Raw genomic sequence first — 16,066 nt, 5'->3', positions numbered from 1 at the left:
CGCTTAAGTGACTGAGCCACCCAGGCACCCCTCTACTTCTCTTCTTTTTGAGGTTAATTTTATCTTTTTAACATGTTTAGTAAGTAATAGCTCTACTTTCCTACAGAGTAATATAAGGATTTTAGGTAACTTTTAAGCTGATCCCCTCAAATCATTCATACTGTCATTGAGTAATTTTATTTTCATTATTATTTTTTTAATGTTTACCTATTTTTTGAGAGAGACAGAGTGTGAGCAGGGGAGGGGCAGAGAGAGAGGAAGACAGAGAATACAAAGCAGGCTCCAGGCTTTGAGCTCTGTCAGCACAGAGCCTGACATGGGGCTTGAACCCATGAACCATGAGATAGACCTGAGCTGAAGCCTCTTAACCAACTGAGCCACCCAAGCACCCCATGTCATTGAGTACTTTTAAATTCCACCTTCTTTTAATTAATTCTTCTTGCCCCAAGTTGGATACAATTTTTTAAAAATATGTTTTTATAGTCAGTACTTATTTAGGTATGTTTTTGACTTTCTTTGCTAATTATTCTTCTTGCATCTGCTTTTGGAGTGCTTTTCTTTCCTGAATACACCTATTAGTAATTCTTCTAGCAAAAGTCTATGTGTGACACACTTTCAATATTTGTTTGAAAATGTCCTTATTTCACTTCTACTCTTTTTTTTTTAAAGTTTATTTATTTTGAGAGAGAAAGAGGGGAAGGGAGAGGGAGGGGGGAGGGGCAGAGAGAGAGGGAGAGAGAGAGAACCCCAAGCAGACTCTGCACTGTCAGCATGGAGCCCGAAACAGGGCTTGAAACTCACAAACCATGAGATCATTATCTGAGCTGAAATCAAGAGTCAGATGCTTAACCAACTGAGCTACCCAGGTATCTCTATTTCACTTTTACTCTTGACTGATAATTTAGCAGAGATAATTCTTTCTGTAAATACTTTTTTTTTTTATTTTTAAATTTTTTTTCCAACGTTTTTATTTTTTTTTTTGGGACAGAGAGAGACAGAGCATGAACGGGGGAGGGGCAGAGAGAGAGGGAGACACAGAGTCGGAAACAGGCTCCAGGCTCCGAGCCATCAGCCCAGAGCCTGACGCGGGGCTCGAACTCACGGACCGTGAGATCGTGACCTGGCTGAAGTCGGACGCTTAACCGACTGCGCCACCCAGGCGCCCCTGTAAATACTTTTATACTACCATTCACTGATTTGGATGTCTCTAGTTTTGATGAGAAATGTGCTGCCAGTCAGATTATAATTTATTTGCAGGGAATCTGACTTTTCTTTATGGTAATTAAAAAAAATTTTTAATGTTTATTTATTGTTGAGAGAGAGAGTCGGGGGGGGGGGGTGGTGGTGAGCAGGGGAGGGGCAGAGAGAGAAGGAGACACAGAATTTGAAGCAGGCTCCAGGCTCCAAGCTGTTAGCACAGAGCCTGAGATGGGGCTTGAACTCACAAACTGTGAGATCATGACCTGAGCCGAAGTCAGACTTTTAACAGATTGAACCACCTAGGCACCCCTATGGTAACTTGAAGATTATATTCTTATATTTGGTATGTTCTCCAGTTTTACTAGAATTTTTTGAGGGATATGTTTTTACTTATTCTGCTCAGCAGTAAGGACTCATAACTTCATAATTTCAACCATTATATCTTAAAATATTGCCTTCTTCCATCTATATGAATTTTCAGTTTGTAGCCTCCCTATTATATTAATATCATGTCATTTGCAAATAGTGACAGTTTTACCTCTTCCTTTCCAATTTGGATGCCTTTGATTTCTTTTTCTTGCCTAATTGCTCTGGCTAGGACTTCCAATAGTATGTTGAATAAAAGTGATGAGAGTGGACATCTTTATTTTTTTTCCTGATCCTAGAGGACAAGCTTTCAGCTTTCTACCACTGAGTATGATGTTAGCTCTCATCTTGTCATTTATGGCCTTTATTATTTTGAGGTTCATATCCTCTGTACCCACTTTTTTGAGTGCTTATAAATGGATGTTGAACTTTGTCAAATGCTTTTTCTGCATCTATTGAAATAATAGTGTGATTTTTGTCCTTAATTTTGTTAGTGTAGTCTATTGCATTGATTAATCTGCAAATGTTCAATCAGCTTTGTATCCCTGTAAATCCCAAGTATCCCTGTATCCCAAGTAAATCCCACTTGGTTGTGCTGTATAATCCTTTTAAAGTAGTGTTGAATTTGGTTTGCTAATATTTTGTTGAGAATTTTTAAATCTATATTCATCAAGGATATTGGTCTGTAATTATCTTTTCTTGTGGCATCCTTGTCTGATTTTATTATCAGGATAATTCTGGCCTTGTAAAATGAGTTTAGAAGTGTTCCCTCCTTTTCTGTTTTTTGGAAGGGTTTGAGAAGGATTGATATTAATTCTTTTTTTTTTTTAATATATGAAATTTATTGTCAAATTGGTTTCCATACAACACCCAGTGCTCATCCCAAATGATACTAATTCTTCATTGAACGTTGGGTTTAATTCAACAGCAAAGTCCTTGGTCCTGGGCTTTTGTTTGTTGAGAGGTTTTTGATTACTGATTCAATCTCCTTACTAGTAATTGGTCTGTTCAGATTTTCTGTTTCTTCATGATTCAGTCTTGGTAGCTTCTATGTTTCTAGAAATTTATCCATTTCTTTTAGGTTGTCAAATTTGTTGGTGTATAATTGTTCATGGGAGCCTCTTATGATCCTTTGTATTTCTGTGATATCAGTTGTAATATCTCCTCTTTATTTTTCAGATTTTATTTATTTGTGTTCCCTGTCTTTTTTTCTTGGTGAATCTAGTTAAAGGTTTGTCAATTTTGTTTATCTTTTCAAAGAACCAGGTCTTATTTTCATTGGTCTTTTCTATTGTCTTTTTAGTCTCCATTTATTTATTTCTGTTCTAATCTTTATTTCCTTTTGTTTTTCTTTGCAAGCTCTGGGCTTTGTTTTTTTCTTCTTTTAGCTCCTTGAGGTATAAAGTTAGGTTGTTTGAGATTCTTCTTGTTTATTGCTGTAGGCATTTAGTGCTACGAACTTCCCTCTTAGAACTGCTTTTGCTGCATTCCATAAGTTTTGGAATGTTGTATTGCCATTTTCATTTGTCTCAAGGTATTTTATTTTTCGTTTGATTTCTTTGATTCATTGGTTGTTCATGTGACCTTCCAATTAGATATATATTGCATCTTATTTTTTTTTTTATGTATCCTATTTACTTTCCCACACACCCTGTGTCTTTATCACCTTCCGCCATATTCTGGGTGATTTTTTTGTATGTTTTCCAGTTTGTTTATTCTTTTTTCAGCATCATCTAATCTATTTAATCAATTCATCAACTTTTACATTTTAATGACTATATTTATTGTTTCTAGAAGTTTCATTTTTAAAAACCTACCTCTTTTATTTTATGTATGTATGTATGTATGTGTGTATGTATGTATGTATGTATGTATGTGTGTATGTATGTATGTATTATGTATTTAGAGATTGAGAGAGAAAGGGAGCAGCAGAGAGAGGGAGAGACAGAATCTCAAGCAGGCTCTGAGCTGGCAGCACAGAAGCCCAATGATGTGGGGCTCAAATTCACTAACTGTGAGATCATGACCTGAGCTGAGCTCAAGTTGGATACTTAACTGACTGAGCCACCCAGGCACCCAAAAGCCTACCTCTTTAAAAACAAAATGAATAAAAGGATTTCTCTTTAAAAAGAAAAAACTACCTAAGTATTTTAAAACATATTTTATATCTACTTCTATCTGTTGTCCCTTGTGATGAGTGACTTTATTTTCTTGTATACTATATAGTTTTTTTACTCTAAGTTTATCTTCAATTGGGATAGCTTTTTGAAAATAATTGATTTATATGCTCTGGGCTTGAGAGTGTTTCTACAGAGTGATATTGTGTTTTCTTTGGCAGACCTTTGGAGTTTCAGTGATCCTCAAGCAGTTTGTATGCTAACTAGTCATCTTAGAGTTTCCACACCACTCTGGAAGTGTAAATTTGGACCCCGCATCAATCTATGGCACAGACATAGGAATTACATTTATTGGAAATTATTTTTTCTCCTCATCACTCTCAGTTAGGGTAAATGGCGTGCTTCCATGATATTTCTCTTGGCCGAGGATGGGGTAGGGTCTCTTTTTAGTCTACTTATCATGGAATAGGGAGCCGTTGGAGGCCTTAGGTTTCATGCAAGGGGGCAAATGGCAGCCCTCTGCCTTAGGTGTACCTTTATCCTCATGTGCCCTAAAGCCTATCCTGGCATCTGCCAGTTGCTGTCAATTCATTTCCTTCTTCCAAGCCTGGCTTTGAGATTCCTCTATTTTTGACACCTGGACATTTCCATGTTTTGTTCCCATTTCTTTGTTTTGAGTTTCATTTTGTGTTAGAGCATTTAAATTGTATTTTATTCTTTTTTTTGTTCATTTACTTAACATAAATTTATTGGGCACTTTCTTTGCGTTTAGGTACTACACACTGGGGATACATAAGTTGTGAGGAGAAGAGTGACATGATCATACCAACATTTTACATTTTTTTTTTCAACGTTTATTTATTTTTGGGACAGAGAGAGACAGAGCATGAACGGGGGAGGGGCAGAGAGAGAGGGAGACACAGAATCGGAAACAGGCTCCAGGCTCTGAGCCATCAGCCCAGAGCCCGACGTGGGGCTCGAACTCACGCACCGCGGGATCGTGACCTGGCTGAAGTCGGACGCTTAACCGACTGCGCCACCCAGGCGCCCCACCAACACTTTAAAAAGATTAAGTCCAGCTGCTTTGTAGATGATAGACTGTAGGCAAGCAAAACTGAAAGCAAGAAGAAGAGGTATGGGCTATTATAATAAGTCAGGTAAGAGGTGACGGTAGCTTGCCAAGGTGGCAGCCAGAAGGAGAGAAGTAGTCAGATTCCGATTTTGGTTTGAAGGAATGGGAGTGGGATGTGAAGAAAGAGAGGAGTCAGAGAACTTCTAAGTTTCTGACTAGAGTCCCAGGAAAAATTGATTGTTAACCAAAGGAAGACTGGAGGAAGAGCAGGTGGGGGGTGGGGGTGGCGGAGAATAAGGAATTCGGTCTCGAATATGTTAAATATCAGGTGCTTATTATACGTCAAAGTAGACATAATGAGCAGGCCGCTGAATATACAAGAGAGGGGAGAAGAGGCGAAACGAGAGCTATGTATTTGGCGAATACTTGTATATAGATCGAATTCAAAGTGCTAAGATGAGAACTGGAATAGTTGGAGGAAAAAAAAAAAATCCAAGGACTGACCTAGTGGGAACTCCAGTGTTAAGAGGTGTTTATAGTGGGGTAGGAGGATTTTATCTGTTTTAGTCTAGTATGTCATGAGTCCTCAACACATCGAATTAGCATTTTTTACCCCTAATTATTTTCTGCAAAAATTTTTGATGCTGAAATAAGTGGTATTTTAAATGAAAAACATTTCCGATTGTTGCTAATATGTAGAAATACAACTGGTTACTAAATATTAAACTGGTATTCTGAGACCTTTCTGAAATTATGTATTCTACTAGTTTTTTTGTAGATTCCTTAGGATTTTACATGCGTAATTATGTTGATGATAAGCAAAGGCAACTTTACTTCCTTTCTAATTTGTATGTGTTTCATTTAATTTCCTTGCCTCATTGCACTGGCTAGGACCTCTGGGGCAGTGTTGAATAGAATTGGTAAGTGGACATCCTTACCTATTCCTGATTTGGGGGGAGGAGATGTTAAGTCTTTCATCATTATGTAAAGTTTTTTATAAATGATCTCTATTAGACTGAGGAAATTTCTTTGCATTTCTAGTTTGCTAAAGTTGTTTTTCATGAATGGGTATTGAATTCTGTCAGATGCTTTTTCTGCATCTAATGAGATGATCATATGTTTGTTTCCCTCTTTTATTCTATGAATAAAAGTGAATGTGGTGAGTTACACTGACTAATTTTTGGGAGATAAGCTAACTTGCCTCCTTGAAAAAATCCATTGGTCATGATTATTATTCTATATATATATTATTGGATTGACTTGCTAAAAATTGTTAAAGATCTCTGCATCTACATTTATGAGAGATATTGCTCAGTAATGTTTTTGCCTGATTTTGGTCTAACAGTAACGCTGACCTCATAAAATGAATTTGGAAATTGCCTCTTCTAACTGTTGTCTGAAAGAGTTGGTGTAAGATTTCTTCCTTTAAAAAATCTGGATTTTCAGGGTTTTTTGAGGAACAGTTTTAAAACACAGATTCGAGGGGCTCCTAGGTGGCTCAGTCAGTTAAGTGTCCAACTTTAGATTTCGGCTCAGGTCATGGTCTCAAAATTTTTGAGTTTGAGTCCTGTGTCAGTCTTTGCACTGACAGCACAAAGCCTGTTTAGGATTTTCTTTCTCTGTCTCTCCTTGCCACTCTCCCACTTGCTCTCTTTCTCAAAAATAAATAAATAAACACAAAAAAGATACAGATTCAGTTTCTTTAATAGATAAAGGTCTATTCAGATTTTCTGTTTCTTTCTTTGATACTTTTGGTGCTTTGTATGTTTTAAAGAAATTGTTTTTTCACAGTTGTCAAATGTATTGGTATAATCTTATTCATTATATTACTGTATTATCTTTTTAATAACTTTAGGATCTGTAGCCATATCTCCCCTTTTATTCCTGATGTTGGTAATTTGTATTTTCTCTCTTTATTTCTTGATCAGCTTAGCTGGAGGCTTATCACTTTTATTAATCTTTTCAAAAAAATAGGTTTTTGTTTCATTGATTTTTATTCCTGTTTGCTATTTCATTGATTTCTGCTCTTATGTTTGTTATTTCCTTCCTTTTACTTATTTTGGATTTAATTTGTTTCTCCATTTCTATTTCTAGCTTCTTATGGTAGAAGCTTAGATAATTTATTTTAAGCCTTTCTTCTTTTCTGATATAAGCATTTTACAGGATAAAATTTCCTTTAAGCACTGCTTTAGCTCCATCTCACAAATTTTGGTATGTTATGTTTCATTATCATTCAGCTTGAAAATTTTCTAACTTCCCTTGTGATTTCTTGTTTGACTCATAGGTTACTTAAAAATGTGTTTAATTTCTGGGGCGCCTGGGTGGCGCAGTCGGTTAAGCGTCCGACTTCAGCCAGGTCACGATCTCGCGGTGCGTGAGTTCGAGCCCCGCGTCAGGCTCTGGGCTGATGGCTCAGAGCCTGGAGCCTGTTTCGATTCTGTGTCTCCCTCTCTCTCTGCCCCTCCCCCGTTCATGCTCTGTCTCTCTCTGTCCCAAAAATAAATAAACGTTGAAAAAAAAATTAAAAAAAAATGTGTTTAATTTCTAAATCTTTTGGAATTTTCCATATATCTTTTTTTTTAATTTATGATTTGATTAAGTTGTGGTCAGAGAATATATTCTGTACATTTCCAGTCTTTTTACGTTTATTGAGACTTGTTTTATGGCTAGCATATAATCTATCTTGTTAATTTTCCATGTGCCTTTGAAAAGAATGCATATTCGGTAGTTGTTTGGTGTAGTGTTCTATACATATCAGTTACTTAAAATTGGTTGAGAGTATTCAGATTTCTGTATCCTTATTAATTTTGTCTATTCCATCAGTTTAAGCTTCTAACTGTAATTGGGGATTTGCTTCTAACTGGGAGAGGAAGGTTTAAGCTTCTAACTGTAATTGGGGATTTGCTTGTTTCAGTCTGTCAGTTTTTGTTCTTTGTTATTTGAAGTTCTGTTATTAGAGGCATACACTTGTTGAAAATTGTTTTGTCTTCTTGATGATTGTACTGTACTGGACTGTAGTATACTATACCACTTCACATGGAAGGCAGGATTTTTAAACCAATACTTCTATTTCTCACCCTCTACCCATTTTGGGGCTATTTTTATTCTTATACATTTTATTTTTATATATTTTATATACTGCACAATATATTGTTGTTATTTTTGCTGTTAAAGGTCAAATGGCTTTTAAAGAAATTGAAAAGTCTTTTATATTCATTCAAATACGTACCATTTCTGATTATCTCCCTTTTGTCTTATAACTTGAAGTTTTCCTCTGCAATCATTTTCTTTCAGCTTGAAGAACCCTTTTTCATATTTCTCTGGCTATCAATTGCCTTAGCTTTTGTTTGAAAAAAATTCTTGTTTTGTCTTTTATTTTGAAAGATTTGTTTTGTTTTGTTTTTTTGAGAGAGTGCATGAATGTACATGGGTGCATGAGTGGGGGAGGGGCAGAGAGAGAGAGAGAGAGAGAGAGAGAGAGAGAGAGAGAGAGAATCCCTAGCAGGCTCTGCACTGTCAGCACAGAGTCCAGAGTGGGGCTCAAACCCACAAACCGTGAGATCATGACCTGAGCTGAAACCAAGAGTGAGCTGAAACCAAGAGTCAGACAACCGACTTGAGCCACCCAGGCACTCCAAGATTTTTTTTGATATTTCTAATGATATTTTCTAGGTTGAATTTTTTAAAGCACTTTAAAGATGTGATTTATTGTCTCTGTGCTTAGCAGTGTTTCTGAAGACAAGTAGGTGATAATTCTTTTCTCTCTTTCTCTATCATCTTGATTCTTTTTCTCTGAAGGCTCTTAGGATTTTCTCTTGTTGGTTTTCAGCAACTTGTAAGCAACTTATAAGGATTCTTTGCATTGTTTTCATTGTGTTTTTCCTACAAAGGGTCTGTTGAGCCTGTATCTGTGGGTTTTGGGTTTCAGAAGATCTAGAAAACTTTCCACTATTACTTCGTATTTTTTCTGCCATATTCTCCTTTTAAACCACAAATATGTCAAAACATGTTATAATAATGTCAGAGCCTGTGTTAATTTTTCTTTTTCTTTTTTGTCTTTCTTGATTTCTCTGTGCTTCAGTTTGGATAGTTTCTGCAGCTTTGTCTTTAGGTTTACTGATCATCTCTCCTGCAGTATCTGGTCTGTTCCTGAACCTACCCAGTAAACTTCCCCTGTGAGATACTGTATTTTTCATCTACAGATGTTCCATTTGATTTTTTTAGTTTTAATTTTTTAAATTTTTAATGTTTATTTTTGAGAGAGAGAGAGAGAGAGAGACAGATCGTGAGTGGAGGAGGGGCAGAGAGAGACAGAGGGAGACACAGAATCCGAAGCAGGCTCTAGGCTCTGAGCTGTCAGCACAGAGCCCAACATAGGGCTCAAACTCATAAACCGCAAGATCATGACCTAAGCCTTTTTGTATGGATTTTGTTTATATATTCATAGATATTCATAGATGTATGCCTTATAAATGATGTACAACATATGCATTGTGTGTATGCAGATGTGTTTAAATTTATATGTTTGAACATACATGCACACAGAGCCTATGGGTGGGAGTTAGAAACTCTCAAGAACCTTAAATGCCACTGCAATGGGTTGAATTGTGTCTCCCCAAAAGATATGTTGCTACCTGCTGCCTGTGAATGTGACCGTATTTGAAAAATAAGGTCTTTGAAGATATAATCAAGTTAAGATGAGGGCATACTGCATTAGGGTGGGCCCTGATCCAATGACTGGTGTCCATATGAGAGGGAAATTTAGACACAGGGACAGAAACAGAGGGAGGATGGCCATATGAGGATGGAAGCAGGGTCTGGAGTCATGCTGCCGCCAGCCAAGGACCACTGAAGATTAGCAGCCACCACCAGAAGCTAGACGAGGCAAAGAAGGACTCTTCTCTACAGACATCAGGGCGAGTATGGCCTGCTGACATCTTGAATTTGAACTTCTAGTCCCCAGAACTATAAAAGTATAAACTTCTGTTGGTTTAAGCTACCCAGGTTGTAGCACTTTGTTATAGCAGCCCTAGGATATTAATATAGCCAACTTATGTAAGTTCTTGGCAGCTATGCCAAAGACATTCGAGGGGAGGTAATGAGTAGGCAAGGGGATACAGACCCATGAAATTTAGGGGACAGGTCGGGATACGTGATATATGTTGGCAACATCATATCCCCCCCCCCTTTTTTTTTTTATTAGATTGTGTTTCTTATTTATTTGTAGGAACTCTTTATAAATTCTGGACAGCTCAGTTCATATCGTGTCCAAACCTGGGTGTCCGGTTTGTACAAAAGCACTCTTCCCTAGCAATCAGTATAGCAGAGAGTTAAGAACATGGCTTCTGAAGTCAGAATCCCTGGGCGTTAATGCCACTTCCCATTTTCTAGCTGTGTGATTGTGGAAAAATTATTAAACCTGTATATGTGTCATTTTCCTCCTCTGTAGAGTAGGGGTATATCTACCTTATGGACGTGGGGATGATTAAATGGGATAATTCTGGTAAAGCACTTGTTTGTTTCTGTTATATGTTAAGAATTCAATATATATGAGCTATAATTAATATTATTGTAATTTCTCTTGCAAATTTACATAAAAGTTTGGTAGATATTATTTTTATTAATTTCAATAAGCATTTGGTTAAGTATTTATTAAAAAGTTCAAAATATAAAATGAATAGAATACAGGAATGATTTGTTCACAAAATAGTTCACAAAATCTCTCTACCTGTCCTGTCCCCTGCTAGTGCTCTGTCTCTCTCTGTCTCTCAAAAACAAATAGACACTAAAAAAATTTTTAAAAAGGTGAAATTTAGGTAAATATTTTTTTTCTAATAAGTATTATAATATCTACAAATTCTAAGTCTCAGATCTGACAAATTAAAAATCATAGCTATTTGAGATTATAGGTGTGTCCAGACTGAGATGTAGACATTCTAACCTGTATTTATGTGTGAGAAAACTTCAACATTATTTTCCTTAACATCATTTAAGATAACCTCCTTCAGAGTTTTTTTAAACTCTGTAATACATAGTATTACTTATGTTTAATTACTCTTTTGAATTTTTCTGCTGAGATTGCACATGTAATTCTTGTATGTGCAACCATCAAAACCACCTTCCCAAATTATTTTAAGTGCTATTAGGCAGGATAAGATGATCAATGTACAGACAGTTATTGCCAGCTTTTTTGTTAATGTTGCTGTTTGTTGTGCATAAAAATTGTCTCACGTGTTAAAAGTCTTCTATAATATATGGTGTATATTATACCGATTTTTATTTTTCCTATAAAAATTAATAGAAATTTTCCTGTAGAAAAAAATCTTTGGTTTATTTCCCAGAAACCACTTCCCTGCAGAAAGTCTTAAAATACTTTTTTTTTTTTCAAAGAGAGTTGAATATTGTTCCTGGATAAAAAATTCTCTGGTATGAATTGGCTAAGAGAGCTTGTAATAACATTACTTGGTATTTTTCAGGCACAGTGGGAAAGGTATCTACAGTATATTGCGGTAAAGTCCTGTGGGATTTTGTGTTCAGATTTTGCAAGCTAGAAACAAGTCCCTGAAGGTAGTGGTTCTTATGCTTAAGAAAGGCTTTTTTTTTTTCCTTTTTGTGTTCCATTAGTAAATATGGAATGACCTCAACACCAGAGGGCAGTATTTTATAGTAGTTGCCAAAATGTCCTCCTGTAAATCTGATGGATTAAAAAAGATGTCTTATGTATGTTTAGTGTTTTCCCCTGTGTTGCATATAATGCACCTGGTCCTGGAAGTCATAATGAATCTAGACTTTCATAAACCACAGGCTTTTTTAAAAGAGCCATTTTGTTTTGTAGAGTTAAACCTCCTGGAGTTAATTTTCACGTTAAGTGGAGCTGTTTCTAGGGGTGCTGTGTGTCTGGCTGGCAGGGATGAGTGGCTTTAGCACAGCATCACCTGCCCCTAGCCCAGGCCTAGAGGAGGGCCCTGACCTGTTACTAAGCACAAGTCACATGCGTGTGTAGCCAGCAGACTGGGTTTGGCTTCAGAGATGATCGAATTTTGTGAATTTTGTTCCAGAAGAGTATCCTGGTCTTACTGAAAAGAGAATGTGCTTTTTATCCAGAAGCTTTTATAAAATGTTTTATTTAATGTGCATTTACATGCACTTTTATGCTTTTGCAGGAGTGAGGACAGTAGTGGGGACATTTCATTCTGCATTTGGTTCCCTGTCTCTTGTTTGCTAGCTTCCATTCAATATAACTATATATTGAACCTTTCAGAAAAGCATATTTATATTGACTAGGTAATTCCTATTGAAATCCCCTTAAAAAAAGGTTTTCCCTGTTTGCTACACATCTGTTACATATTCATTATAGAAAATAAATATGGCAAAAGAAGAAAGTAAAAAAAAAATACTTGTCGACACTTCATACATTTTTTATATATATTCTGCTTTTTTCAAATTTTTTTCTTTTTTACATATTTATTTTTTTTAAGTTTATTTATTTTTGAGAGAGAGAGAGAGAAAGAGAACAAGCGGGGTAGGGGCAGAGAGACAGGGGGACAGAGGACCCAAGGAGGACTCCGTGCTGATAGCAGAGAGCCTGACACATGGCTTGAACTCACGAACTCACAAACTCACAAACCATGAGATATGACCCAAGCCGAAGTCGGATGCTTAACTGACTGAGCCACCCGGATGCCCCTAATTTTTTTCTTTTTAAAAAAAATATAGTAGAAACATACTGTATGTGCTATTTTATAATTTGTGTTTTCCACATAGCAATATAATGAGCATCTTGTCACGCTGTAAAACATCACTTTTAAGGATTATTTGGTATTTTATAGGTATGAATATATATGGCTCATTTAATCAGTTTACCCTTCTATCAGCAGTACCTGAGAGAGTCTGGGTTATCCATGCTCTTGCCTACTGTGGTTATTATTATTATTTATTATTATTATTATTTTAAAAAAACCCTTATTATTAACCTGCTGTGTTCACCCAGCAGAGGTATATTGATTCCTGACTGCATCCCAGGTATTATTCTTAGTGCTTGGGATGATTAATGAAAAAGAACAATCCTTGATCTCAAGAAACTTACATTCTACTGGCAGAGACAAACATAAGTAATACATGTAATAAATGAGTAAATCATTTAGTATTTTACAAAGCAATAAATGCTATACCAAAAAACAAAAACAAAACAAAAAAACCCAGAGCAAGTTAAGGGGACAGGAGCGAAGAGGGCTTATAGTTCATTTACAGTAGTCAAGGTACACTTAATTGAAAATGTGACGTTGTAAGACTTGATGGAAATGACACATATTTTAATTTGTACTTTTATTGTTACTAAGGCTAGACACTCTTTCATATGTTATTCTTATGTGCATTGTCTGTTTAGATCCTATGCCCATTTTTTTTTTCTGATTGGGATGTTAGTTTTTTGTTTTGATTTTTAATTAATTTTTAAAGTTTATTTATTTATTTATTTTGAGAGAGAGAGACAGAGAGAGAGACAGAAAGAGAGAGAGAATCCCAAGCAGGGATCGTGCTGCCAGTGCAGTGCCCGATGTGGGGCCTGATCTCACAAACTGAGATCATGACCTGAGCCGAAACCAAGAGTCGGATGCTTAACTGACTGAGCCGCCCAAGTGCCCCTTTTGTTTTGATTTTTTTTAAAAAACTTTTCATTTGGAAATCATTTCACACTTACAGAAAAGTTGCAAGTCTAGATCCAGTTTTGAGTACCTGTATACACTCTACCCAGCTTCCCATATTACTATCGTCCTGCCTATTTTTATTATCAATTCTGTATATTCTATTTTTTCCACCTGAACCATTTGAGAGTAAAGTTGCATATATCATGACCCTTTACCTCTAAATACTTTTGTGTATTTTACCTAAGAATAAGAATGTTCTTGTACTCAGTGCAATTATCAACTGCAGTAAATTTGCATAATACTTTGCTCTAATCCACTGTTGGTGTTGTGATTTTGCCAATTGACCCAATAATATCCTTTCTAACATCGTTTTTCCTCCATCCCAAGATCCTGTCTAGATCAGATACTGCATTTAGTTGTCCTGTCTCTTTAGGCTCCTTTAATCTGGAACATTTCCACAGCTTTTGTCTTTTATGACTTTGACATTTTAAAAGAATTATTGTTTTCGTCTGTTCAGGCTTCTATAACAAAATAACACAGACCAGTGGCTTATAAACAACAGAAACTTACTTCTCCCAGTCCTGGAGGCTGGCAGTCCAGGATCAGGGTGCCAGAATGGTCGGGTTCTGGTGAAGGCCGTCTTACGTGTTGCAGACTGCATCCTTCCTCACTATGTCCTCCTGTGTGGAAGGGAGCTCTGTCAGCCCTCTTTTATAAGGGCACTAATCCCACTCATGAGGACTCTGCCCTCATGACCTAATTACCTCCCAAAGACCCTACCTCCTAACACCATCACCTTGGGGGGTAACTTCCTAACATAGGAATTTTGAGGGGGACACAAACATTGAGATCATAGCAAATATCATTTTTAAAATTAGAACGTTCCTCATTTTGGGTATCTCTGATGTTTCTTCGTGACTGGAATAGAAAATGAATCCTTGGCTGGAATGCCATTTACATAGTATGTGTCCTGAGCATATCCATCTGGAGGCATTCAATATATATCTGCCCCAAAATAGAGATGTGAATTTTGGTCATTTAATCAACCCGTTGTCTTATTTCTCTACTAGATAGTAACTATTTTTCCCTTTAAAGCCTAACAAGCCATCTATGAAGAGACATTTTAAGATGATGCAAGTGTCCTGCTCCTTATCAAAATGTCCCCGTAGGTTTATCATCCATTGATGATACTTGGCCTAACCAATCTCTACTATGGTTGCAACATGACTTTCCAACTGTAGCGTTCCCACCATGTTTTCTAGTTGGTACAGCCACCTACCATAAGCAAGAATCCTCCTTCTTCCCTGTCTATCTCTGTATCCCTCATCCAAATATCTATCATCTATCTATCTATCTATCTATCTATCTATCTATCTATCTATCTATCTATCTATCGATGTGTCTAACCATCTACCCACCATTTATCATCCACACATACTCATGGATTTCTATTTTTCAATAGTTTATAATTCACTTGCTTTTATTATTTCAGTGCTCAGATTGTTCCAGATTTGGACTATGGTAGCTCCTGTGTCTTTCTGAGCTTCTCTCATTTTGGAGAAACATTTCCTTACTTTCTTTTTTTTTTTTTATTTAAAAAAAATTTTTTTTTTCAACCTTTATTTATTTTTGGGACAGAGAGAGACAGAGCATGAACGGGGGAGGGGCAGAGAGAGAGGGATCCTTACTTTCTAACCTAACACGGTATTTCAGGCTCATCATATATCTTCCCAATCGTAGAATTCATTCCTTTCTCCAAGGATTCATGATTCTTTTTAATATGACATGGTGTTAGTGACCAAAATATGGACACTGTGTACATGCATTGCTACTGGAGATTTTGCTTTCAGGCCCTTTTGTGGACCTTGCTGGAAGTATGTGGATGTGTTACACATATACATGCATATATATATTTTATACTGATGTTTAAGAGTTCTTTAAAAAAATTTTTTTAAAACATTTATTCATATTTTGAGAGACAGAGAGAGACAGAGTGTGAGTTGGGGAGGGGCAGAGAGAGAGGGAGACACAGAATCTGAAGCAGGCTCCAGGCTCTGAGCTGTCAGTACAGAGCCCAATGCGGGGCTCGAACTCACAGATGGACCACAAGATCATGACCTAAGCTGAAGTCTGATGCTCAACTGACTGAGCCACCCGGACGCCCCTAAGAGTTCTTTATGTATATTAGGGAATATGTTAGAATTTCATATATATTAAAAGTAGCTTCCTGGTTTATAATTTGCACTATATATAATTTTTCTTATTGTTTTATGATGTTTTGAAGTTTTGCTATAATTTTTTTTTAAATTCATAGTTTTATTAATCTAAGATTCTACAAATATTCACATATTTTGGTCATTTCATTAAAAAAATTTAAACCTCTGATTCACCTGTGATTCATTCTTACATATAACATAACAAATGTTATCTTTCCCTGAATATTTAGCAGGCTGTGTTAATAGCACTTATTAAGTATTTTATGCTATTAATGCTTATTGGCAAAGTCACTTTTATCATATTTGTCATATCACCTATCATATTTGGTAACGTCACATTTATCATATGGTTTGTTTTTAGATTGAAAATTTTTTTTAATGTTTATTTTTGAGGGAGAGACAGAGAGACAGAGTGCAAGCAGGGGAGGGGCAGAGAGAGTGGGAGACATC

The 16,066-nt window shown here is 36.4% G+C and overlaps 1 long non-coding RNA gene across 3 annotated transcripts in view; it reads left to right on the top strand.

The window, feature by feature from the left end:
* The window catches only part of LOC147573519 (uncharacterized), a 212,039-nt gene that overhangs the window by 54,409 nt on the left and 141,564 nt on the right, over nucleotides 1-16,066 (top strand). The gene's annotated exons all lie outside the window — the stretch shown is intronic.

Source organism: Puma concolor, chromosome E2, assembly GCF_028749965.1.
Source record: "Puma concolor isolate L17-30 chromosome E2, mPumCon1.1.hap2, whole genome shotgun sequence".
Taxonomy (NCBI): Eukaryota; Metazoa; Chordata; class Mammalia; order Carnivora; family Felidae; genus Puma; species Puma concolor.
This window is presented reverse-complemented; position numbering and strand designations above follow the sequence as displayed.